Below are 26,386 nucleotides of genomic sequence, written 5' to 3'. Positions count from 1 at the left end.
CTTGTTCCTCTGCCTCTGCCCCTCCCCCACTCCCCCCACCCAACCTACTCACCCCCCCCAGAACATGTGTGCTTTCTCTCACTCTCGCTCTATCTCTCTCGAATGAATAAATAAAATCTTTAAAAAAAAAAAAAGAGGAGCATAAGCGATTTGGAAATGAAAAAATAATATGGACATTTTAGGGAACCAAGTAAAATAATCTGGACTAAGAATAGGCTGGGTCAGAACTAGAAGGAAGAATCTGAGACCAAGGGACTTTGTTGGGGTTTATCTCCAAAGCTGGACAAAAGGAGATTCAAGATCACTCAGGCCCCTGGGGATGTCTGCTTACTAGCATTTTGTACCCTGCTACACCCTTTTCAGCAGCAGCAGCAGCTCCAGCCCCTCTGAAGGCAGGGGACCCAGAGGCCAGGACTGGGAGGAGGCAGGAGAAGAAGCTGGAACACTCTCAAGTCGGTCCTGCTGTGCCCCTGAACTCACAGGACCCGAGAGGGAGTGCCTCAGTGGAGTTGGTGCCCTAGGCCCCTTGCCTTCTCTCCTAAACCCAGGCCTGGGGAGCTTCTAGATAAGCAAGGCTTGCTTAGGCCTTGAGGGGTACACCTGAACAAGGTCAAGTAGGACCTTTTAAGCTGTATACTTTATCAGCCTTCCTCCCACCGTGGCCCCTTACAAACACTTTAATTTCTGAGTCTAGACAATTGGGCTGAAGCAAGGCATTCCTTCACGCAGGGGAGCCCTCAAACAGAAGCTGAAAGGCTCCCACCATTTGCTTTAGGTTAACTTCCCTCAAAGTTCAAGTCCCTTAAAAATGCAAAAGGAGGCCCCTGCCTGCAGGATCCCTTCCTGCACCAGGGCCTGCCTGGCCTCAAGCAGGTTTCTTTGGGGACCAAGGGAGGTGTGTCGGAGGCCGGGCCCTCACATCTCTGTGTGACCTTCATCATGTGGGCTGCCCCTGCATGCCTCACCTGTTAACGTGCTGGTAAAACAAAGCAAGTCGAAGAAGAAATAAGGGTTGACATTATCCAAGTCTACACAGGACTGTTTGTTTTCATTACTTTTAAGAACATGTAGCTTCTCCTGAGGAGGCTATCCCAGAGAAAGGACAAAGGGGTCCAAAAACGCAGGAGAAAGACAGAAGCCAGCAATGTTCCTGTTGCCCACAAAGATTGAGAAGAGGGGCCGGTCTGAAGGATTGCTGATTGGCCCTTGGGCAGAGTTTCTCAACCCAACCCTACAGCCTACGGGGTGGAGTAATTCTCTGTGGTGGGGCTCTTCTGTGCATTGTAAAAAGCTTAGCAGCATCCCTGGCCTTACTGGATGCCAAGGACACCCCTCCCCCAGTCATGACAACCGAAAAACAGCTCCAAAGATTGCCCAATATCCTCCAGGAGGCAGAATAGTCCCCATCTGAGAACTGCTGCTTTTGGGCTCTGTCAGTGCCTCAGCTGACTTAATCAAAGCGACTTTCCCATCATAGGACATTCATTCCCCTGAATTCTGAATAAGAAGATGACATATCACAGTAACTCATTATTCTAGTCAACCTAAAATTATATCCAAAAGTATATTACAATGATATATTTTATATGTTATGTGGGAGCCCTGAGGCTGTGTAGGAGGAGGGAGCTAGGGGCCCTGCTATGCCCCTCACAGAGACTTCCGAGCACCACACACATCTCCATCCACAAAACTCACCTACAATGTTCCCTCCTCCTTTCCTCTTGTCTGAAAATGATGCCAATGGCTACAACTAATAACCTTTTTTTTTTTTTAAAGATTTTATTTATTTATTTGAGAGAGAGAGAGAAAACACAAGGTGGGAGCAGGGGGCAGAGGGAGAAGCAGGGGAGCCCGATGCCAGACTCAATCCCAGGATCGTTCGACCTGAGTTGAAGGTAGACGCTTAACCTACTGAGCCACCCAGGCGCCCCAACTAATAACCTTTTAAAATTTATAATGCAGGGAATTTATATATATAATTATAAATATTTATCTATCTATAGAGAAGCAAATAGGTAGCTAATATATGTCTTATTCCATTTGGCACAGCAATCTGGCTATAGCTCGTTTTCTCCAGGTACCAAAGGTCATAGTAAAATGGGTGTTGTTGGTACAGCTGCAGGTGCTTCCACACACAGCATCTCTCAGGATGCCCACAGCAAGGCAGGAGAGTGATTAGTGTCATTTCTTGTGTGTCTGGCACCCATGATGGCCCCAGGGGTAATAGGCCCCGCACTACCTCCGTCACGGGAGGGGATGTGCAGGACGCCTGGAGAGAAATCGCCAGTCAGGATCGCCCCCCTCTGCAGCTCCTGCACTCTGTGTCCTGGACTTTAAGGGCAGGGCATCGCTGAAGGAAGCCAGGCTTTCCAGGCCCGTCTTCTCTCCTGCTTCTAGCTCCTGCCCTCCCCTACTGCTTCTGCCTGCAGCTGCCTCTGCAGCTCTCTCCTCCCAGAACTTCCATTTCAACCGCTTCAAGCCGGCCTCTGAGCACCCGTAAAGTACCTTCCCTGTGTCTTCCCTGTTGTCTTCTTTACAGCTGGTGGGGTGATGAGCTCTGCTAAAGAACAGAGATGGACCTTGCCTGGACTGTCCCCCCATGAAGAAGCCTGGGGACGGGACCTGCTATCTTGCAGACTCCTCACCAGAGTGGGAAAAACAAACTGCATCAGAAAGATAAATAGACAAAAAGCTATAATGAGAAAAAAGAGCATGATTTTGATTTTAATAAAAGGTTCTTTCAAAACAAGCTGCTTTAAGGATTCTGTATACTGCTTAAATTGGGCTGTCAATGTGCATTGTATTTCCTTCTGTGCCTCCTGTTGGTTTTTCCTACAGCCTTATCCCCAGTAAGATGGGGCCTGAAAGCTGAGCTACCCCCACCAGCTGTAAATTCCACCCTAACACCAAATTATAGGAGCACAGAGCCATATATCTTTGGACATTGAGTTAGTTCTATTAGTCAAGCTTCTCCAAAAGAAACACAACCAATAGGATGTGTATGTGTGTGTGCACGCACACGCCTGCATGCACACACACATAGCAAGAGCGAGAGAGTGAGAGAGAGAGAGATTTTAAGGAATCGGCTCACATGATTGTGGAGGCTACGAAGTCTGAAATCGGCAAGGCAGGCTGGAGATCCAGGGTAGAGCTCATGTTGCAGTCTTGAGTGCAAAGGCAGGTGGGAGGCAGAATTCCCTCTTCCTTGGGGAACCTCTGTTTTTCGCTCTTAAGGCTTTCAACTGATTGGATGAGGCCCACCCATACTATGGAGGGTAATCTGCTTTACTCAAAGTCTACTTAGTGAAATGTTAATCACATCTGAAAATGCCTTCACAGCAACGTCTAGACTGGTGTTTAACACAGTCACAGGCTAGCCGGGCTAATACATAAAATTGATCATCACTGTAGTCTTAAATTCCCACCTAGTGGAATAGAACTGGATTCAATAGGGTTTGAATCAGAGCGGAGGTTTAGGCAACTAACTGCCTTCAGGGAGCCCCTCTGCAATGGTCTAGACTTGGAGAACCCAACTGGATAAATGGTAGCTTCTGCCTGCCACATGCCTTCCCCATTCTCATCTTGTTCATGTTTGTTCTAAAACTATAACTCCCAGGGCACCTGGATGGCTCAGTCAGTTAAACGTCTGCCTTTGGCTTGGGTCATGATCCAAGGGTCCTGGGATCGAGCCCTACATCAGGCTCCCTGCTCAGTAGGGAGTCTGCTTGTCCCTCTCCCTCTGATCCTTCTTCCTGTTTGTGCTCTTTCTCTGTCTCAAATAAATAAAAATAGATAAATAAAACTATAACTCCTCCTGGAGTCCACAATTTCCTTCCCCTCTATGAGGGCTTGCTGGGTTTTGTCACTAATTCAAAGTTAGGAGTGTTGGCTAGACCCTTCAAATGGGTCTAGGACAAAAATTATTTCAGTGGCAATGTGAGGAACCTGGAGATGATAGATTAGATAGATAGATAGATAGATAGATAGATAGATAGATAGATAGATAGATAGACAGATAGATATTCAGTGTAGGCAATAAACAACAATACAATCCTAGAATAAACATGAATCAGACTTGTCAATAGGCCAGCATTCAGGTCCTGTTATCCCACCTCTCCTGCCATATCCATCTATATGACATCAGTTAAGCTAGAGGCCTTGGGGGCCCTTTTCCCTCCTCTGTAAAAATACCAATGGAGAGGACAGAGGACATCTGTAGGTGGATTCTCTATCCCTTCCACTTACAAACAAATTCTGTTCTAGTTCTAGACAGTGGGTAAAAGCGTATTACAACCGATGACGAACATTTCCAATGTAAGCCTAGCACCACCTATCCTTGCCTCTACAGGCCACACCAGATTCTCCAGCCTTGCAAGACTGGGCTGACAAGATCAAGCTAACCTCATCCTCTGATTTAGAAAGAGAGCACAGGTTTCAGAGTGAGAGGTGGCTCATCTAGGCTTTCACTCTGACCTGGAGACAGCTGACAAAGCACTGGGATGTCCCAGGTTCCTGTCCTCCAAGATGGCGGCAATCCTACCTACCACACTGGCTGCGGAAAGTGTTCTGAATTAGGGAAGCATTTAGCACAGTGCCTGGAACATAGTGATTGCTTTAAAAATGTTAAAGTTAAGGGATGCCGGGGTGGCTCAGCTGGTTGAGCATCTGTCTTTGGCTCAGGTCATGGTCCTGGGGTCCTGGGATCAAGCCCCACACAGGGCTCCTTGCTCAGAGGGGAGCTTGCTTTTCCCTCTGCCTGCTGCTCCCCTTGCTTGTGCTCGCTCTCTCTCTCTCTGAGAAAGAAATAAATGAAATGTTTTTTTAAAAATGTTAAAGTTAAAATTATGTTCTTACTTCCCTAATTGAATTTTAAGATTGAAACAAGGATTATGTCTATCATCTTGTTTATATTTTTCCCTTACTGACAGCCCCTCTTCCCACCCACCTAGCACTGAGAATGAAGGAGTGCCACCCCACACACCCCCCCAGGATAGCTACTGTCAAAAAAATGATAACAGAAAATATCAAATGTTGGAGACATATAGGAGAAATTGAAACCCTGTCTACTGTTGGCAGGAATGTAAAATGGTACACCACCATGGAAAACAGTAGTGGAGCTCCTCAATTAGCTAAAAACAGAACTATCCTATGATCCAGCTGTTCCATTTCTGAGTATTTACCCCAAAGAACTGAAAGCAGTGACCCATGTTCAGAACAGCATTATCCACGATAGCCAAAAGATGGAAGCAACCCAAGTGTCCGTCAACACAGAAGAGTGTATAAACGAAATGTGATTTGTATATTATGCACAAGTGCGTGTGCACGCACACACACACACACACAGGAATATTATTCAGCCCTAAAAAGGAAGGAAATTCTCACACATGCTACAATGTGAATGACCCTTGAGGATGTTATGCTAAGTTAAATAAGTCAGTCACAAAAAGACAGATACTATATGGTTCCACACATATGAGGCGCCTAGAATCATCAGATTCATAGATTCAGAGAGTAGAATGGGGGTTGCCAGGAGCTAGGAGGAGCAGGGAATGAGGGGTTGTTGTTTAATGGGCATAGATTTTTGGTTTTGCAAGTTGCAAAGAGTTTTGGAGATGGGTTGCACAGCAATGTGAACATACTTAACACTATTGATCTATAGACCTAAAAATGGTTAAGATGATAAATTTTATGTTATGTGGGTTTTATCACAATTAAAAAACTTTTAAGTGAATGAATGTACTGATACATGTTTCAACATGAATGAACCTTGTAAACATTAGTTTAAGTGAAAGAAGTCCGTAACAACAGACCACATACTGTATGATTCTGTTTATATAAAATGTCCAGAAGAGGCAAATTCATGGAGACAGAAAGTAGACGAGTGGTTTACAGAGGCCAGAAGAGGAGGGGGGAATGAGAGGGAACAGTGAGTGCATGAGAGCTAACAGGTACAAGGTTTCTGTTTGGGGTGATGAAAATGTTCTAAAATTCAAGAGGAGAGATTCTAACTCTGTGAATACACTAAAAACTCCTGAATCGTACACTTTAAAAGAGTGACTTTTATGATATGTAAATTATATCTCAATAAAAGCTGTTGTTAAAAAATGCATGAACAAATGAGGTTCTAATTACATCCAGATCACTGGGATCGTTTTAATTCAGTGTCAATTCCAGGAGAAGGGAGGTTTGTCATGAATAATTTGGATCAAAAATACGGGTAACAAGAGGTTCAGATGGGTCTTCTTGGCAAACCTCAGTCTTGGTGTGCCATCTACATTTGAGATTTGTTGGCTAATGGCCTGAGGATTGCTAGAAGCCCTAAGTTTTGGCAACATGACCACGGGGCCCTCATCTCCCTAAAGCCACTGGTTTGTCTAACTATGGAATCTCTTTAGGGCACTGGGACTAGAAAGAGTACATCTATTCTCCCAGAAACACCCTACTGAGAATTCCATTTATACTTGCCATTATAATGATGTAATTGCGGGGCGCCTGGGTGGCTCAGTCGGTTAAGCGGCTGCCTTCGGCTCAGGTCATGATCCCAGGGTCCTGGGATCGAGCCCCACATCGGGCTCCCTGCTCGGCAGAGAGCCTACTTCTCCCTTTCCCCCTGCCTGCCGCTCTGCCCCCTTGTGCTATCTGTCAAATAAAGAAATTTAAAAATAATAATAATGATGATGATGATGATGTAATTGCATGCTACTCATTGATAATGTGCAAAACAATCTCCTAGAGACCATAAACAAACAGCTGGTGAGCCACCTCCCTGCAAAATGCTAAAGGCAAATTCAAAAGATTTTTGTTAATGGGTTTTGCAAACCTTCTGCAGTAACCCCAGATGTGCAGCAAAGCAAATGTGGCAGCTCAGAAGCAAGAGTGACAAATTCTGTAACATGGCACATTGTCAGAACCAGTCAAGGGAGAAAACCCAAAGGCAGTGATGAGCCAGAAAGTGGAACTGCGATTCACTGGCAGGCCTTTTCTCCCATCGATGATCCAAACGTTTCATGCTTAAAAACACCTTCTGTCCCCCGAAGGCATTTTCATACAGCATGTAAATTCCAAGTTGCTTCTCCTCAAAATACTTTCCTCACCCACCCAACAGGAGCCTGTGAGACTCAATCAAGGAGATGTATGCGATCAAGGCCTGTGTACCTGTTGTCTGGCGGGCTTCCGGGGAGAGTTACGTCTAGTCCCCAAGACCACCAACCTGCACGGTACCAGGACCTGGCACCGAATTTCTGACAACCGGAATGGGCTTCTGGAACTGGGTCTTTGAAAAAATAGCAAAATGAATTAAGTATTTGAAAATTAACATACCATTCCTATGGCTTGAATACAAACATACAAACAATGTAGGCCCAGAAACAAGAATTATTTTAAGTGTAACAGGCATACTTTGGTTCATCGCCAATCGCTCTTGTCTGAGAGATTGATACACTCTTCAAACCCCGGCAAAGAAAGGCAATCCTGGGCCTGGCCAAGTTTGTCATCTGAACCCTGGGTCCCCTTCTGCGGCCACCTGTGGGTCCTAGCTGAGGCACAAAGGGCTCTGAGCTTTGTCTTAGTTCTTAGACACAGAACATGGGCTGGTTTTTTGTTGTTTTTTTTTTTTTTAGATTTTATTTAATAATTTGACAGAGAGAGACACAGCGAGAGAGGGAACACAAGCAGGGGGAGTGCGAGAGGGAGAAGCAGGCTTCCCGCGGAGCAGGGAGCCCGATGCGGGGCTCGATCCCAGAACCCTGGGATCATGACCTGAGCCGAAGGCAGATGCTTAACAACTGAGCCACCCAGGTGCCCCATGGGCTGGCTTTATTGTCTGTGGTTGCTTCTTTTTAAAAAAAAATTTTTAGGGGGCGCCTGGGCGGCTCAGTGGGTTAAGCGACTGCCTTCGGCTCAGGTCATGATCCTGGAGTCCCTGGATCGAGTCCTGCATCGGGCTCCCTGCTTGGCAGGGAGTCTGCTTCTCCCTCTGACCCTCCCCCCTCTCATGTGCTCTCTCTCATTCTCTCTCTCTCAAATAAATAAATAAATAAAATCTTTTAAAAAAAAATTTAGATTGAGATATAATTTACATGTCCTAAAATTCACCTTTTTAAAGTGTACAATTCAGTGGGTCTTAGTATATTCACAAAATTGTGTTGCTGAAACACTATCTGGTTTCAGAACATCAGCGTCACCCCAAAAGAAACCCCTTGCCCATCAGCAGTCACTCCCTACTCCCTCCCCCAGTCCCTGGCCACCACTAACCTACTTTCTATTTCTTTTTTTCTTTTTTTTTTTTTAAAGAGTTTATTTATTTATTTGAGACAGAGAGAATGAGAGAGACAGAGAGCACATGAGAGGGGGGAGGGTAAGAGGGAGAAGCAGGCTTCCTGCTGAGCAGGGAGCCCGATCTGGGACTCCATCCAGGGACTCCAGGATCATGACCTGAGCCGAAGGCAGTCGCTTAACCAACTGAGCCACCCAGGCGCCCCCTACTTTCTGTTTCTATAGATTTTCTTATTCTGAACTTTTTTTTTTTTAAGGTTTTATTTATTTATTTGAGAGAGAGCACGAGCAGGGGGAGAGGCAGGCAGAGGGAGAGGGAGAAGCAGACTCCCCACTGAGCAAGGAGGCCAATGTAGGGCTCAATCCCAGGACCCTGATATCATGACCTGAGCCAAAGGCAGACGCTTAACTGACTAAGCCACCCAGGCGTCCCTGAACATTTCATATAAATATTTTAAATTCCTGAAAAATTCACTCCTCGTTTTTATCTGTTTCATATTTTGAAGCTCTGCAAATACATCACCAGTCTTACTCACCACTGCTTGCCCAGGACTTAGAACAATACATGACACGTAACAGTGGCTCAGTAAGTACCTAATGAATGAATCTTTCTGCTAAAAATTTGGCAAATCGAGTACTAAGGCATTGGTTCCTAAACCTGACTGTGTGTATCAACTGCCTTAACGAGTGTTTTTTAAAATATAGTCCACTGGGCCGTGCTGAATCAGCCTCTCTGGGGCCAGCATTGGAACTGCTGTTATTCAGTTTCCCTGGGTGACGTTGACGGAGCTTTCCGCAGACCCTTGCCTGGTTTCCACTGCCCTGAGAAGTGTTGTCTTTGGACACAGGGCCAATGACTTCCATGGTTATCCTCCCAGGCCTAGGGGATCTCACTCTGGTCCAGAGGTACATGGTCAGGGCTCTCCTTCTGGATCCATCGGCATTCCAGTCCACTGATCATTACTGGCTTCACTCCAACTGTAGACCTTTCAATGTGACCAGTGATTCTCCATGTCTGGAGTGCACCACAGGTCAGTTTTTCCCAATTCCTCTACCTTAGGCCTGCTTCCTTATTTTAGGTAACAGAGATTGAAGCCATGCTAGTTTGAACAACAGAAGTTCTCCGTGGATGCAGAAAAGAATCTCGCCACTTCTTACATTCTATGACTGTCCTCCCTACTCCCCAAGGACTTGAGGGAGAAGCACATGCCATGCAAGAAAGTTTAAGGTTCCTCTTTACCCTCCACCTCCCAGAAAGGGGCAGGAGTTCCCACAGACTCAGACTCAGCTCATCTTTCGAAGTCAAGTTTCTTTCCCACTGAGGATGGACCTAAAGAGAAAGAACTCCTGACTCACCTTTATTTGCTTGCTCAAATTTTACTTCCCCTTTTCTTACAGAAAGGACTTTGTCATATCGGCAAATTTAAAGATTCTCTAGAGACTTCCAGCTATTTATCTATAGTCAGAGGAGGCCCAGAGGGTGAGGAAGACCGGGGTATGGCAGTGGGGTTGCCCCTTAGGGCAGAGCGGGCGTAGCAGAGTAGGGGTGGGAGTAGGAGTCAGTAAGGGGAGGGAAGTGGGGGACAGGGAGGCAGAGCGAGGCTAGATGACCACGAGGTAGAGCCCAGTCAACAAAGCACGGTATCCATGAATGTACAGCAATTTCCAATCCCAGTTCAAGGAAACCGCGGCACCAGGGACTTGCGAAGTCTCAGGACAGACAGCTTCACAGGCCTGCAAAGCATAGCAACATAGACTCTGCGGCACTCTGCCACTCAAAATGTGGTCCTCCACCAGCAGCAGCATTTGTTAGAAATGGAGAATCTCAGGTCCCACCACGCAACTTAACAAGATCCCTGCGTGATTTGAACACGCACTGAAGTGCTCAGAACCAGCTTGGGAACAAGCACAACTCGATGTTAAAACCCGGTAGATGACTTGACTGAGGCTGGGACTAAGACACTCTCAAGTTGTAGTGCACAGGAGAATTGCCTGGAAGGCTTCTGATTCAGCAGACTTTGGGTGGGGACAGGATTCTATAGTTTCAGGAAGCACACGGGTGATTCTGACTCCAGATGTACAAACTGGTTTAGTTCTGGGCAGATGACATGAGGTTCCCACCTATGTGTGTGTAGAATAATATTTTGAACCCTTAACTAATTTTTTCCATTTTTCTCTCTTTTCTCTTTTACCCATTTCCAGCACATAAATCTTTCATGCCTCTTGCCATTTGGGAGGGCAAAAGCAAAAAAGAATGAGGGGGACAGACAGGCCGACTTCTTCCTGACTGTGGCTTCTAGACGCCTAAAGCCCAGAGTGGTACTGAGAAGAGTCAGTCAGGGCCAGATGTTTGGAAGTGGGATTGGAGGAGGGGCACTTCTCCACTCCAGAAAAAATTGCTTTGTGCTGGGTAAAAAGAGGGATGGACAACCAGTATCCTCAGATGTCACTGAGGCCAAGGGCCTGGGGCTCTGTGCCCTAATTGCTGCAGAGAAGTTCATGTCTCAGGGGGATTCCACTGCCCTCAAGACTAAGAATGGAGTAACACGGGAAAGGCCGTGGGACTTGCAGGAACCAAGTGGACAGGAATGAGGGGCATCCCAGATGCAACCTGCATCAACTGGTATGTTGGAGGGATGGTCCTGGCAGACACCTACGTGGACAGATGACCTGAAGATCAAATAGACCCTCCCTGCCCCCATCGTCACACTTCTGCATTCATAAGCCCTACAGATGCAGATTTAAACTCAAATAAATGCCCGGGGTACTGAGTGTGAAGCCCCGGTGGATTAGGCACTTGGAATTCAGTTGTTATAGAAAATAAAGAAAGCCAGAATGTGGAGTGAAAATTGCACAAGGCACAGAGGAAAGCTGGGGCGACTTCAACTCAAGAACAGCTTCCAAATGACCCTCCTCTGGGGGCCCTCCTATGGCACCTCTAGGGCAGCAGAACCTCTCACCACTGCCTCCACCTTTTCTCCTCAGAATCCCCAGCTTCTCCCCCTCAAACATCCTATTTTCTTTATGCGTTCTTCATTTTCTTTCTTCTCCTCAAAATTGCCTCTAATGGGCCAGGAGGAAAAAAACTCCCTGACCCTTCAAAACTAAAGTCTCAAGAGCAACGAAGAAGCAGCCATTCTCTTTTTGACCCACTTTCTCCTGGGAAAGGAGAAGCCACTTTTCAAAACATTGCTCCACCTTCCCTCCCTGGAGGGGAGTGTGAACCCCATGAAGGCCTGTCCCCGTGAGGTATTCCTGGGGCCACAGAAAAGGGCAAAATGCTCTGTATTCAAACAAGATGAGCCTTCGCATCTCCTACCCAAGTATTCTTACCAACGTAGTTTTTAATTTGAGGTCAAGATGAAAAATGTGTTAGTTTTTGAGGAAAATGCCCGCTAATAACGGCTAAGATAGGGTCCCCGTTTCCACCCCTTCCTTCCCCAGTGAGGAAGGGCAGCTTCCCTCAAGATTCCAGGTCTTTGTGTGACCAGAAATGTCTACCCCAGAAAGACGATTTCATACTCACAGCATTTGCCCAGTAATTGTTTACGGAAGTGGAAGTGTTAAAGGAATTCCAGGACTAGGAGTGGCCTGCCAGGGGCAACAGCACCCCAACTTCCCCTTCCTGAGGTGAGACCAGCATGGAGGGAGAAGCCCGCTGAGCACAAGAAGGAAATCCCACACACATTTGCCAGCTCTGTTATTTCTGGGCAAGAACTTTCCCTACTTAATCCCAAAAACAACAGGGGCTGTGCCAGCCCCACCTCCCCGCACCTGCCTCGAGCCTCTCCAAGGCTGCCTCAGGGCTCCCTGGGGACGGCAGTGGGCTGCTCCCCCCTCCTCCAAACCCAGCATGATTTTTGTTCACTCTTTTCCAGGCTCAAAGAAGTGGAACAAGCTGTCTGAAAGTGGGTACAGACCGCTAACATAAGTGACTCCAATCACAAGCACCACCTCAAATTACAGCCTGCCCCGCACTTCCTCATTCTTTTCATCATCTCGCAGAGGTACGTACGGGGGTCTCCTGCACTTACAGCCCTCCTAGCATGGCTACAGCCACACTATGTCACACTGTGACCTCGCCACACCTCGGTGGGACAGGCAACTGCGGGGGAGCCCATCGGTTCTAGGGCGTCTGACTGCAGTCACGCGGGCAGAGAGGAGAAAGAGAGAAGGTACGGAGGGAAGAAACTATGAGCTAGGAAAGTGAGAGACCACCGGCCAGTCCTGGCTCCTGATACTGGGAGCCACTGGGTTTCATAAAGCACCCCTGTGCATCACCCCAGTATCTTATGTCTGCCTCAGAGCGACACTGTGTCTTCACTAGATTGTCTCTCTCGTGATTATCCAGGATCTCTTTGACACCAGAGACTTTTTTTTTTTTTTAAGATTTTATTTATTTGAGAGAGAGAGAATGAGAGACAGAGAGCATGAGAGGGAGGAGGGTCAGAGGCAGAAGCAGACTCCCCGCCGAGCAGGGAGCCCGATGCGGGACTCGATCCCGGGACTCCAGGATCATGACCTGAGCCGAAGGCAGTCGCTTAACCAACGGAGCCACCCAGGCGCCCGACACCAGAGACTTTTTTTACTCATATTTGTAACTTCAGCCCTTGATGGATAAGTCTGTCACAGAAAAGATGAGTCAGGTGTCAGTTGAATGAATGAAAGACAACTCGATTATCCCACATTATCCTTAAAGAGCTCATGTCTCGCGACCATAGTCGTTCAACGTTATGTTTGATGATTTTGTGTGTGTGTGCACACACACACACACACACACAAGTTAAACATCTTTTCTTCCATCCATGCCGTCACATTTGCCTTTGTGGCAGCCTGGCAACACAGGGCTCCTCAGTGGTACTCACGCCTGTGGAATCCACAGCAAGACGTTCCAGAGTGAGGTCCCGCCTCGCAGTCGTTCTCCCTCTCGGCATCGGCCCCCCACGTCCTGCTGCAGAGACTAGCAAATTACCAGCCTTGTTTGGGGCTCGAGCACAGGCAGGTGACCCAGTCCTTACTCCTGGGACTTGCCGTGGCTTCTGTTGAGAACCTCTGCGAAACCAGGGCCTCCTTGATAACCTTAGAGACCGGCTGGGAACACTCCGCTCTTCTTGCTGGAGACAAGGCCTCATGAGGCTGTGATGCCTGGAGCCCCAGAGTGATTTTAAAACCCTGAAGGGAGAGCCGAATCACTACGTTGCACACCTGAAACTAATAGAACATGGTATGTCAACCCTGCTGGAATTTTAAAATTAATTAATTAATTTTTTAAAATCCTGAAGGGAGATGTCACCAAAACATTGAGAGTGGCAGAGCAGGAAAACAGAAAGAGCCTGGGTGCTTAACAACTGTCCTCGAAGGTATCCATGTTCTCATCCCCGAAACCTGCAAATCTTACTTTATTTAACAAAAGGGACTTTGCAGGTGCAATTAAGAGTCTTCAAATAAGAGGCTATCCTGAATTTTCTGGGTGGGCCCTCACTGTCACCACAAGGGTCCTTAGGACAGGGAGGCCGAGGGGGGTTTGACTGCAGGATGTGCAATGTTGCAGCATCTCAAGGAGGGGGCCGCGGGCCAGGGAATGTGGGCAGCCTTCAGAAGCTAACAGAGGCAAAGAAATAGATTCTTCCCTAGAGCTTCCAGAAAATATCAGCCCTGCCAACTGACACTAGTCCAGTGAAACTGATTGCAGACTTCTGGCCTCCACAACTGTAAGAGAATAAATTTGTGTTGGTTTTTTTTTCAAGATTTTGTTTGTTTGTTTGTTTAGAGAGAGTGGGGGGGGAGGGAGAGAATCTCAGGCAGACCACTCACTGAGCAAGGAGCCCAACACTGGGCTTGATCTCATGACCCTGAGATCATGACCTGAGCTGAAATCAAGAGTCCAGACGCTTAACTGACTGAGCCACCCAGATGCCCCTGAAGTGACATCATTTTTTTAATGCCTATGCTTTAAAACTGTTTTCAGCAGGCTTGTTGTTACTTGTACCCCCAAAGCATCCTAAATAACACTTTTAGCATGACTTTTAGCATGATGGGTGTGGGGGCATCATAGGATGTTGATTCAGCTGTTAATAAAGAATTAAAAAAAAAATAGAGCAGAGGACACCTGGGTGGCTTAGTCAGTTTAGCATCCAACTCTTGATCTCAGCTTAGGATCTTGATCTCAGGGTTGTGAGTTCAAGCCCTGTGTTGGGCTCCATGCTGGGTGTGGAGCCTACGTAAAGGAAAAAAAAAAAAATAGAGGGCTAGTAGGGCAGTTCAGGTTCAAGAGCTTCATTCAGAACCAGGCTTCATGTATCTAGCATACTGAGTACTTCCTACCTTATTTTTTTAGTACTGGTAAAATAAGTAGCAATATTTTTGAATGATCAAAAAAGTGTACCTTCTGCTCTGCCATTCCTGTGGTGGGGCCCTCATCCTCATGGCCCATCGGGGTTTGTCACACTATAAGCAGGCGAAGGGAAGAGGAGAAGGCCCGGGAGAGGGCACATCAGGAAAGCGGCACGTCTACTCAGTAGACGTGTAGTAGTACTTACATGTCTGAGGCCCATGCCTATGTGTCAGGGAAGCTGGAGGTCTGTATTCCCAGGTGCCCAACTGGAAACGCAGAAAAAGAAGGGGAAAGCACACATTCAGGGACAACGGATGGTCGTTTGAGGAGTTCTGTGTTGCCGAGTACATGAACATTCAGGTTAAAATCAAGGGCGGGCGCCTGGGTGGCTCAGTTGGTTAAGCGACTGCCTTCGGCTCAGGTCATGATCCTGGAGTCTCGGGATCGAGTCCCGCATCGGGCTCCCTGCTCGGCAGGGAGTCTGCTTCTCCCTCTGACCCTCCCCCCTCTCATGTGCTGTCTGTCTCTCTCATTCTCTCTGTCTCAAATAAATAAATAAATAAATCTTTAAAAAATTAATTAATTAATTAAATTCTCTCTCTCATTCTGTCTGTCTCAAATAAATAAATAAATAAATCTTTAATTAATTAATTAATTAATTAATTAATTAATTAAAATCAAGGAAGCCTCCGCATCTCAGTGGTCACCCAGCACCCCTCCCGGTCCACTGCCACGGCTGACAATTGATGTACTATTAATTGGTAGCAGCAGAACCTGCAGTATATAAGAAAGATAGTCGGGGCACCTGGGTGACTCAGTGGGTTGGGCGTCTGCCTTGGGCTCAGGTGGTGATCTCCAGGTCCTGGGATCGAACCCCCCATCGGGGCCCCCTGCTCAGCGGGGAGCCTGCTTCTCCTTCTCTCTCTGCCCCCTCCCCCGGTCGTGCTCTCTGTCTCTCTCTTAAATAAATAAAACCTTAAAAAAAAAAAAAAAAGGAAAGAAAGAAAGATAGCTGCGGTGGTGCCCTTCCCCCTTACCTTCCCCTCACCGCCCAGGGCACCTCTTTGGGACATCAGTGTTCAGGGAACACATTTTGAAACAATGCATCCGCCTAAGAGGAAGCAAAACCATATACTGCCAGACATAGTCATTCTCGGGGATTCCCGAGGCTTGGAGTCTATTTCTCTTGCTGGAACCACACGCACTCACACGCACAGACACCCCACGCCCAACCTTCGGTAAAGAAGCTGCACTAGGCAGGGCTCGGGATGTTTTAGAGCCACTCACTCCAGGGGAAACAGAGGCCGGAGCACCCTGCTCAGCAAGGGAGAAGCCATTTTTAATTATCCTCCGAAGCCCTAAGCCTGCGGTGCTGTCTGGGGCCACCGTGAATGCTGGTTGTCATGGCACTGCCTCGAATTACTTACGTCTGCAAGGGCCCATCACGTGCCGCTCCCGTACGCTGGGGCCACGTCTCTCTTCCTACTGTTTGTTGATTGATGCTCGAGCTCTGCACCAGGAATAGAGTTCAATCAGCAGGGAAGCAAAGCCGCGTGTCGCCACGTCTCCTGCTTAACTGATACATAAGTGACCAGGGACTGGAAATACTTGAACGAGAGATCCAGGCTCTGTTCACAGTTCTCCACTGTGTGGCTTGGGGCAAATCCTTTCATTTCTCTGTGCCTCGGGTTCCTCGGCTGCGCAATCAAAGGGATGGACTAGAATGTCTCCAGGGTCTCCTGATCTCCTGATCTCCTGATGTGACCGTCTCTGATTCCTGCGTGCTGTTTTGAAGCTGCAGAGATGAGCAGAGAGATCTGCAGAGGATGAGCCTCCAAGTGGGAGTGAGGCAATTCCTGTCAACTGTTGCACTGTCCTCCCAGCGCGGACTGTTTCTGAAACTCCCCTCCAGCACCTCCGGGCTGCTACAGATTTGTTTAGAGTCGATTCGCTGGCAAGATGCCACTTGCCCAAAAGTCCCCTCTGATATACTAAGGGGACTGTTTTCAGCTTGAGTTGAGTCTTTATTCGCCTTGAAATGATTTCTTCTTGGAATAGTCCGTGGTTCGATGCTCAGGAGTTCGGTTCCAGAGATTGTTATCCCCCCGAATAAATTCTAAAACTAGAGAAAGATACCCGTGGGAGGCTGGCCTCTTGACCTGTTGCAGAATAGTATCTCATGGGATCAAGAGAGCAGTGAAGAAATAGCTCTGATATTTGTCTGATGAGTGTGCAGCTGATTTCACCAGCCATAATACAAATGAGGTCCTCTTTATAGTTCTGATTACTTTGTCCTGACCCCTAGGCCTCACTTGCCGATTGCAGGGATGGGGGATCTCACCCTCCAAGTCTCCTCCCTACCCCACCTCAGTTATTTCTGGGAATCCCCACGGGACGTCTCGTGTATATCCACAGAACAAAAATATGGCCTGGGAAGCAAAGGGATACAACAGGAGTAAGGTGTCTTGGCATAAGACAGGGCTACACACGTCTCGGGGAAAAAATCTAGGGCTTGGATAACTTCACTGTCTCAATAACAAGGTTGAATCCCTCAGTTTGCCTGACCAGGGGTGAGCGGAAGCTCGAGGCAGACTTCCCAGAGAAGGGAAGGATCTTATGGGCTGACTCCTGAAGGAGATGCTAAGTCAAATGATGCTGGTCAAATGCAAATCAAATTCAAAGCAGGTAGCTGCTGCCTTGCTCCCTGACTCATTGAACACCCCCCTTTCAACTGGAAATTTTCAATTTGTTCATTCATTCTGTTTTTGTTTTTTTTTTAATTGTCCAATACTTAGAATTAAGGCAAAAAGATGATTCCATGTCCTTCCAATGTCATGTTGGAGCATTGCCCAGCAGACCTACCCAAGCATTATTCCTCTAAAGAATGTACCTTTGTTTGACTTATTACTTATTATCATTGGGGCCCAGCTTCTGTGAAGTTACCTGTTAATTTGTAGGGTTTTGTCCATTAGAGATGCAAATGATTCAGAAGAGAAGATAACTCCAAATGTTACAGTTTCTTGCCCTTTAGGACATTAACCAGATTTACCTCTAACCAAACCAACTTATCTCATCATGCCTCCTGACTCTGTTCCTAGAATTCTCCTTAGACCAGCTGTATTATCTTGCTGGTTCCTTCATTAAATGGATTAAGTAAATATTTGATACATGCTCACTATATGTTTGATGAGCATCATGTTTTCAACTCTTGGAAAATTACCCTTTGACATTCCCTTAACAGATATGTGTTGAGCAATTCTTACAGGCAAAGCACTGTGTTCAGGGCAGGTGATAGAACAGAGAACAAGATAGACAAGGTCTCTGCCCTCATGGAGCAAACATTCTGGAGGAGAGAAAATCTGTAAATAAATCAATACATTACGGATTGTGATGATGTGTAATGAAGAAAAATACCAAAGATGCTGTGACAGATCGATGGGAGACCTGGTCAAGACAGGCCTCTCCTTCCTTGAAAGACATTAAGCTGAGATTTGAAGGAGGGAAGCCAGCCCTGCAAAGAAGCAGGGGAAAGAGCTGCGAGGTAAAAGAAATGACAAGCTCAAGACCCTGCAGGGGAGGTTGGTGTCCCGGGAACTAGAAGGCCCAGGCTAGAGTGAAATGAATCAAAGGAAAGATGGCATGGGATAAGATCATAGAAGTAGTGTGGAACTTAGAAGTTAATGTCAGTACTTGTCATTTACTAAGAACTAAGGAAGGAAGAAGGGGAGGAGGGTTCACCAGTCACAAGCTGGGTGGCCCCCACACCTTAGTAATTTTAATATGTCAAATTATCTATAGGAGTTCTTTTAGCTTTCTTAATGTTAACATCTTTCATACCATGGCACATTTCTCAAAAATAAGAAATTAATATTGTACAGTCCTATTAACTACAGTTTATTTGGATTTCTCCAGTTTTACCACTAAATGATTCCTTCTATTCCAGGACCTAATCCAGGATTAGGAAATTCAGGATTTCCTTTTTGGCTGGAGAAGCAGCACCATTCTTGCCCTTGGGGACTGTGGGATTTGCACTCCCACTCCCAGCTTTTGTTTTCCTGTGGGCCTCACCACCTTGGCTCTTGTCACTTGTCATGTCTCCTTGATCTCCTCTGGGCAATGAAAGTTTCTTGGTCTTTTTGTATTTCTCTTGAAGAGTGCCAGGTATTTTATAGAATGTTTCTGAGTTTGGGTTTGTCTGATGGTTTCTCAGGATTAAACTGAAGGTATAGATTTGGGGAAAAAAAACAACAGAGACGATATGACAGGTTTTCTTTTAACATAGATATACTCAAGAACCTGGCTGACAATTGTCCTGTGACATTTAGGGGAGGAGAGATTTTGTGACATTCAGGAAAAGAAGGGGAAGGGTCATGAAACTGAGGTTAGGGAGAAGGATGTCATGTTATTCCACAGAGGAAGGGAAATATGATTATAAGTTAGCAAATTCAAAAGGCTGGCTTCAGTGAAAGATAATGGATGCATTACCTATCGATGGAACACACTGGTAAAAACTTACAGAGCCGGGACTTTCTCAAGATTTCAGCTTCTCCTCTAATTGGCAGTTGAGGTAACATGAAACTTCCTTATGGGGGGTTGGTTTTCTTTATCAAGAATCAAGGTTATGGTCATACATGATCATGTTTGAATTTTATTCTAAGACCAAAAGGAAGTTGACGAAGGGTTTTAGGCTGGAGACCGGTACTCCAAGCTGAGAAAACAGCATAGGGAAAGGCATGAGGGGTGAGGGGGCACTTGGCACACTGGAGTAAATGGATTGCCTGAAGGGTAAGGTAAACAGAAAGGAACTGTGAAAAACAAGGTTGAAAAGGAATCAGTAGAGATGCCTGGGTGGTTAGGTCAGTTAAGCATCTGCCTTCAGCTCAGGTCATGATCCCAGGGTCCTGGGATTGAGCCCCTCATCAGGCTCCCTGCTCAGTGGGGAGCCTGCTTCTCCCTCTCCTCCCTGCTCGCGCTCTCTCTCACTATCTCTGTCATTATTTCTGTCTCTGTCTCTCTCTCTCAAATAAATAAAATCTTAAAAAAGAAAGAAAAAGAAAAAGAATCAGTAGTCAGAGCAGGAGGGGCCTTTTATCCCATGTGAAAGCATTTTGGATCTGATAAATGATCCAGAAGTCAACAGTTGACTTCATTCTGGACCTTGGTCCAAAAACCACTCTATCCAATTATTTTGCAGGGTCAAGTCACTGATTTTAAGGAATCACTGGGCAAAAGAGCAGGTGGGATTCTACAAGTTCATCCATTGCTCAAATGCCACATCTTATCACTGGGTCAAGTGTGTTAGCTGATGTGCTATGAAGAACAGCACATTATGACTATTAGATCAGTCATCACCAATATTTAACTTGTTTGCACTATTGAAAGGAGTGGTTGTATGGCTCCGACATCCTCCCTCACTCCCTATGTTAGGGGTGTGGTTACCATGTTCTCTTTTCCTTTTTTTTTTTTAATTTTTTTAATTTTTTAAGTTTTAATTTTTTAATTTTAATTTTAATTTTTTAATTTTTTTTAATTTTTTAATTTTATTTTTAAGTAATCTCTCACCCAGTGTGGGGCTCAAACCCACAATCCCAAGATCAAGAGTCACATGCTACGGCATCTGGGTTGGCTCAGTTGGTTAAGCATCTGAGGTCATGGGATCTCAGGGTCCTGGGATCAAGCCCTGCATCAGTCTCCTTGATCGAGGGGAACCTGCTTCTCCCTCTCCTCCAGCTCAGTGCTCTCTCTCTCTCTAATAAATAAATAAAATCTTAAAAAATATATATTTTTTTTGCACAGAAGGCTAGAGAACTTTGAGAAAAATTGAAGATAACCTAAATAAATGGAAGTATGTACATTGCTCACGGATTAGACGTTTCAATGTTATACATACGTCAATCTCACCAAATCAATTTATAGATTCAATGCAATCCCAATGAAAATCCCAATAGGTGTATTTGCAAAAAATAGTAACCTGATTCTAAAATGTATATGGAAATGCTAAGGGCCAAAAATAGCCAAACACACTTAAAAAGTACATGGTGGGAGCACATATTCTATCATTACTAAGTTTTATTACAAGACTATAGTATAATATGGTATGACATTGGTGTAGTAACTAAATTTAAAAAATTTTAAACCTCCTACAAATTAAAAAAGAAAAGACTGTTAACTCAATACAAAGATGGACACTTGACTAGACACTTTATAGAAAAGGACATCCAAATAGCCATAAGAAAAGGTATTCAGCCTCATTCCTTAGAAAAATGCAATACGATATACTACACATTCACATTTAAAAGAATGATTGAGCCAGCCAGGTGCCCCCCTCCTTTACCCTTTCTACTGGCTCCTTTGCAGTAGCTTTGGTACCTTCTGCTAACTGTTAAATGTTGGCTCCTCAAGCCTTTTCTCGCCCTGTGCTCTTTTTCTCTACAGGATTTTATCTAGCCTTGTTTCCCCTGCATTCCGTGTCCTGAAAACTCCCAAATCCATACCGTATGAGTTGTCACCTGAGATCCAGACGATTTCCAACTGTTTCCTGGCCTTCCTGGGAAACGTGCACCTCAAACTCAGTCCAAAACAAAACTTTTTTCTTCCTCTCCCCATCCAATTCTGCTCCTCTTTTTGTGTTCCTCATTTCAGGTATTGGGACCATCATCCACCTAATCCCCCAAATTAGAAAACTTAGAGCCATCTTTGACTTTTCCTTCTTTATCACTTCTCACACCTGATCTGCTACTAAATCATGTCCATTTTTATTTTTTTTTAAGATTTTATTTATTTATCCGCGAGAGAGTGCATGTGAAGGTCAGGAGAGGAGCAGAAGGAGAGGGAGAATCTCAAGCAGACTCTGCCCTGAGTGCAGAGCCCAACACAGGGCTCAGTCCCATGACCCTGAGATCATAACCTGAGTGGAAACCAAGAGTCAGACACTTAGCCGGCTGTGCCACCCAGGCACCCCAAATGATGTCCATTTTATTTTAAATATTTTATTTATTTATTTGACACAAGAGAGAGACAGAGCACAAGCAGGGGGAGCAGCAGAGGGAGAGGGAGAAGCAGGCTCTCTGCTGAGCAGGGAGCTGAATGCGGGGCTCGATCCCAGGACGCAGGGATCATGACCTGAGCCGAAGGCAGACGCTTAACCGACTGAGCCACCCAGGCACCCCATCATGTCCTTTTTTAAAGCCATTTTCTCCATTTTCCCCAAATACCTTATTTCTTATCTTCATCATCTCTCACGTGAACTATTATTATTCGTCATAGCACTTATCCCTCCCTGAAGTCATTTATTAGGGTAACTTCTATGTTGAACAACAGGAACCATACGGTCTGTGGGGCTAATTCTTGCTGACTGTTTGTCCAGAATGAAACCTGGGCAAACTAGTTTATCACTTACTCTAAGAAAAGAAAAACATTTTCTGATTGCTTTCAGCCACAAGAAAAATCTAATTTTAGAAATTAATCTCTTGTCGGGTGTAATAACTAGAACCCCCAGCTTGGTATAAACTTAAAGCATCTTTCTTCCCTCCGCTTAAGGAAAGGTGTCCTGGCGCTTCCTTTTTTTTACTTTCTGCCAACCCTTCCACCACCCCATTCCTACTTTCTGTGACTTCCGACCGCTCCAAACTGGCCATTTCTCTGAACATATTAAATGATCAAAATGACACTTCTCCCTGGGTTACCTCTGGTGGGCTGCTCAGGAGGTTCTCTGCTGTTCGTCACTATCTTACCTTCCTCCTCCTCCTACACCCCACACCCCAGGAGATGGGGGTGTGGCCTCTCCCTGCCACTCAACCCTCAACTCGGGTGGACTTTTTAGGTTGGGTCCCAGCAGACCCTGGGGCAGTCCTCTTGGACTGAGGGCGTGGTTCCGTAATCTTGTGAATATACCGCAACCACTGAGTTGTACACCTTACAAAGGTGAATCTTATCTGGCCATTATATCTCAATAAAGCTGTTACTTAAGGATCAAAAGGAAGTAGCTGCCCTCCCCAGGCAGTGGGTCTAAGGCGCCTATGTCCTGGGACCAAAGGTGAATCCTGATTTACAGTTTTCTGAAGGGTTTTAATGGGCATTATTTTACATCATTTCAAAAGCTATGTTCGTTGCTGAAAAAGAGAAAAGCCAAACTCTCCTGTCCATGCTAGCATTTTTTTTTTTAAGATTTTATTTATTTATTCATGAGAGATAGAGAGAGAGAGAGGCAGAGGGAGAAGCAGGCTCCCAAGGAGCAGGGAGCCTGATGTGGGACTCGATCCCAGGACCCTGGGATCATGACCTGAGCCGAAGGCAGACGCTTAACCATCTGAGCCACCCAGGCGCCCCTCCATGCTAGCATTTAACTGCACCCTTTTCCCTAAATTCAGCCCAAACTAAAACTGTATCCCATCATGCTTGTTTAAGCATCCTCAAATCCATTCTCAGATAGGTCATCAGGACTTTTCTAAGTAAATAAGCAATGGGTTACAGATGTGTGGAGCTACTGGTCCACCTGTCCTTGTGGTGGTTGGGTGGGGCTGGGTGAAGGGAGCCCCAGGACCGGTCACCCCCAGCTGTAAGCAATCTCCTCTGTTTAACCTAGCGTGCTATACAAATGATCATCTTCTATGATTTCCTGACTCATTTTACACCCTGCTCTGCTCCACCCCAGGCCATGTTGTATTTAGATTCTGGTTACCAGGCATTGTAAAATGACAAGTAGGGCATGAAACAAAGAAACAATTCCCCCTCCAAGGGAGGGACTGGCTCAGTAGGGGGCGGCGCCCCTCCCCCAGAGGGACTGGCCTCAGGGGGAGGCCCCCCTCCCCTCTACCCCTTCCCCTTCCCCCTCCCCCCCCACCAGAGGCAGGGAAGGCTCAGGGGCTTGGGTTTCAGAAGCCTTTGAGAGTTGGGATAGTCCTTTTTTTTTTTTTTTTGGTTGACTTAAGTAACATCCTTGATTTTTGCTTTCTAATTTTATCTAATCCGATGCTCTCCAACTTTTTTCATATCATGGCACAATCCAACCTGTACGGCCTCTAGGTCACCATATCAGAGCGTGTGCTCTTACCCAGAAACACCAAGCTCTGTCCTGTCTGTGCCATTTCCTCTGGATGGTGTGTTCTTTTTTTTTTTTTAAGATTTTATTTATTTGACAGAGAGAGAGAGAGAGAGATAGGGAACACAAGCGGGGGACGGGGGGGGGGACAGTGAGAGAGGGAGAAGCAGGCTCCCCGCCGAGCAGAGAGCCCGATGTGGGGCTCGATCCCAGGACCCTGGGATCATGACCTGAGCCGAAGGCAGATGCTTAACAACTGAGCCACCCAGGCGCCCCTGGTTGATGTGTTCTTAACATCACGTAAGCCCTACAAACATATGAGTACATACTACACACTAGACTCTAGCACTATACATTTCCTCCACCTGGCACCAGCTGTCAATTGGCCTGGCCCAAAGGTCACCTCCTACATAAATTGTTCCTTGACTCTATCACAGGTAGACTGAATGCTTTCCTCATTCTCTGTTCCCACACAGTTTTTTATATGTGAAATAAAACCTTGGCATTGATAAATTTCACCTTCCTCCTTTAGGCAGTTCAAAAGTAACTCTGTAAAATAGTGAGTCTATAAAGTGTAATCATTTGTCATTTTGCCAAAGCACAAATGGGAGCCATTCTTCCTGAAGCACTGGGAAATAAGTGATTCACCTCCTCCTGGAAGTCTTTCCTGATACTCCATCCCACTCAGTCTCAGATCAGTGGCCCTCAGAATCAGGTGGAATATTTCCAGCTCTAAATGAAAATGGGAATATCATTTAATTATTTCACACAGCTGAGTCTGAAGGTGGGTGGTTCCAGACCATGTCAGGGCTCTGGGTCAAGATTTTTTCAAGTCTCCTGGCCATGTCCACGCAGTCAGAACATGCAAACCACATCTCCTCACGTAACTCCAAAGTTGGATGAAAGGGCAGGCCTCCTTTCAACTCACTTTTTCCCAGGAAGTAAACATTCTTCCTGGAATTTCTCCATAGGCTTTCCCTTTCACTTTGTTAGGAGTTAGTTGGACAGTTAGGTAGTCAGGGTCAGGGACCCCAACAAGAAAATATGGAGTCAGGACAGCTAAGATAAAACAGCACTAACATCCTGTTTTGGAGCTTAGACAGGAGCTCACTAGCTTTCTGCTTTGCAACCTGTGCAGAAATGACTTCTGCAAAATGTCCTAAAATAAGACAATTAACCACAAAGCATCCATCACTATCTCCAGCAAGGGGCAGTTAAGACATAAGCCCCCAGATGTCAGCAAAAAGACCCTCAGCACGTAGACAGTAACCTAATAGGTAGACGGATACGTGACCAAAGCCCTGATTGGCACAACTCAGCACAGCCTGATTGCTGAAGATAGTTCTGCAAAAGAGCTCATAGAAACCCCTAACCCTAGAAACTCCGGTGGCAACCCCCTCGGGCCCCCTCCCTCTCCGGGAGCTTTGTACTATCACTCAGTAAGCTCTACTTTGCTGCCCACCACCCTTCGTCCGGTCTACCCCTTCATTCTTTGAAGCGCCGTGACCAAGAACCGCGGGCGCGAAAGGCAGAGGGTTCCTGCTACTTCATTGGCCAGAACATGGGCGTGTGCCCCACCCTAACCCAAAGCCCAGCACAGTCCGACCAGGCGACCATGCTTGATTTCGATGACCGGGACTCGGGTCAACAGTAGCAGCATCACCTGGAATTCGTTGGAAATACAAATTCCTGGGCCTCGCCTAGACCTAGTGACTCAGAAACGCAAGGTGAGTCTTGGGATCCTGTGTTTTAAAAGCTCCCCCAGGGGCACCTGGGTGGCTCAGTCATTAGGTGTCTGCCTTCGGCTCAGGTCATGATCCCAGCGTCCTGGTATCGAGCCCTACATTGGGCTCCCTGCTCCGCGGGAAACCTGCTTCTCCCTCTCCCGCACCCCCTGCTTGTGCACTCTCTCTCGCTGTGTCTCTGTCAAATAAATAAATAAAATCTTTAAAATAAATAAAATAATAAAATAAATAAAATTTATTGAGATTTGTTTCATTACCAATCATAAGCTTATTGAGGGGCGCCTGGGTGGCTCAGTCGTTAGGTGTCTGCCTTCGGCTCAGGTCATGATCCCAGGGTCCTGGGATCGAGCCCCGCATCGGGCTCCCCGCTCCGCGGGAAGCCTGCTTCTCCCTCTCCCACTCCCCCTGCTTGTGTTCCCTCTCTCGCTGTGTCTCTGTCAAATAAATAAATAAAATCTTTAAAAAAAAAAAAAAAAAGCTCCCCCAGGGTGATTCTGCTGCCTACCAAAATCGCTGGCTTGGGTCTATCATGGTTCATCCCAAGCCTGGGGAGGGGCCCACCTACCTGAGCATCTCGCCTCCTCAAATAAAATCAGGATTCTATGAATTAAGGAAGAAGCAATGGGCACTGTTGGTTGGGCCTCACCTTCTTATTATTTCCATTACCTCCATTTGAAGTATCACTAATTACATTTCTGCATCAATTTTCGGGCCTGACTCCCTGGCCTACCTGCAAGCTTCTTGAGAGCCCGAACTCTGTCTTTTATTAGTGTTTCTATCCGTAGCATGATAGAAGGCACTCAATCAATGTTTGCTGGACAAACAAATTAATACTAAAGTGGCCTCTCCTTTCCCATTGCCTCTACCCGTCACAGCTGCTGCCTTCCACTCAAGGAACATTTTCACATCAGCTCTTGTCAGTGAGCCAAGAGCTGTCCCTCCCAGGGGGTCTGAGAACAAATTTTTTTTTCACGTGGGTGCACATGGAACTGG

General features: G+C 46.3%; 1 long non-coding RNA gene across 2 annotated transcripts; it reads right to left on the bottom strand.

Moving 5' to 3' along the window:
- Nucleotides 1-11,305: 11,305 nt before the first annotated feature.
- LOC118006231 lies at nt 11,306-16,702 on the bottom strand. Of its 2 annotated transcripts, none has more exons than XR_004678003.1 (3): nt 15,646-16,702; nt 14,814-14,874; nt 11,306-13,485 (listed from the first exon to the last, which is right to left on the bottom strand). It is a non-coding gene; the product is annotated as an uncharacterized LOC118006231 (long non-coding RNA). The 2 variants fall into 2 exon arrangements; XR_004678002.1 differs by having other exon boundaries at nt 16,036-16,702.
- Nucleotides 16,703-26,386: the final 9,684 nt, after the last annotated feature.

Source organism: Mirounga leonina, unplaced genomic scaffold, assembly GCF_011800145.1.
Source record: "Mirounga leonina isolate KUSES-001 unplaced genomic scaffold, KU_Mleo_1.0 Mir_95, whole genome shotgun sequence".
NCBI lineage: Eukaryota > Metazoa > Chordata > Mammalia > Carnivora > Phocidae > Mirounga > Mirounga leonina.
This window is presented reverse-complemented; position numbering and strand designations above follow the sequence as displayed.